Raw genomic sequence first — 1,227 nt, forward strand, 5'->3', positions numbered from 1 at the left:
TAATAGTTTCACTAATGATAAAATACAAATTTGAATATAAATTTTTGAATATACTGTTAAGAATTCATATAAAATATTCACAGGATTCATACAAAATATTCATAACACATCCACGATAGTGATAGCACAAACTAGGATGTTCCTGCCTCGGATCCTTCGCGATCACCTGCGTAGCATATCTAATACGTAACTATGGCACATGAGCATATGTAATTGTGATCTCCCCCCCATCATCAGACTCTTCATAAAATACATGATATAGATGGCACAATCAGATCTACAAAAAAAATATTTTATGCTCACAGTCAATAAAGCAAACAACTGATATAGTAAAATTAAATTCACATGGATGTGTCTTAACATAAATAAATGATTATAATAATACCCGACATCTTGCTGTGGACAATCAATGAAATGGAGCGACCAACCACCTATATCAATAGAGTACATATCTTGTACCATCTCAATCAATCAGATCACCTGTAATCACAATATTGATAATCAACCACATTGTTAGCAATGCATGAGCAAGCACAACATTCGATAAATATTTGATAAATATAATCATTACTCACAAATCTTCTAACGACGCTCCTGTACTCTATACTACCGAGAAGTGTAATGTCTAAAATACGTGCTCTCTATATCGACGATAAGTAAGTGCCAGTGAAACGATGAGCATATGGGGAAGAACATTTGCTTAACTTCGGCTAATTAATGAGGCATGAAGTCTTGCACAACTTTGTCAGAAATCTTTCATATGCCCAGCAACATACTCTAGAATGAGGAAAGTATTGAAACATATATTAAATTATACAACACTACAATACATGATATTGCATGAAGAATATAAACAAGTACCATAAAGAAGGGTCGCAACATAAAGATAGATTACAAACTAATTAAAGGACGTTACCGCAGGAGGGACCAAAAAACATCTACGACTTGCATAATCCATTTGCAAAAAATAAAAATTAACTTGCACATATATTTGATTTATCCAACTTAATACATAACACTTACATCGTCGTTAATTAAATTTTTAGATAGGATGTCATGAACCTGCAACTGGTTGATGATGTTGATGCCATCAGTCCAAATCAATGACCTATATGGTGTAATTAATGTCTAACCTAAAGATAAACTTAGTTTGAAAGGCATCAAAATTTTATAAATAATGAAATGACATACCGATTGATTTTTTGTTCTAAAAAATCGAAGACTTGC

This window comes from Elaeis guineensis, chromosome 6, assembly GCF_000442705.2.
Source record: "Elaeis guineensis isolate ETL-2024a chromosome 6, EG11, whole genome shotgun sequence".
Lineage (NCBI taxonomy): Eukaryota > Viridiplantae > Streptophyta > Magnoliopsida > Arecales > Arecaceae > Elaeis > Elaeis guineensis.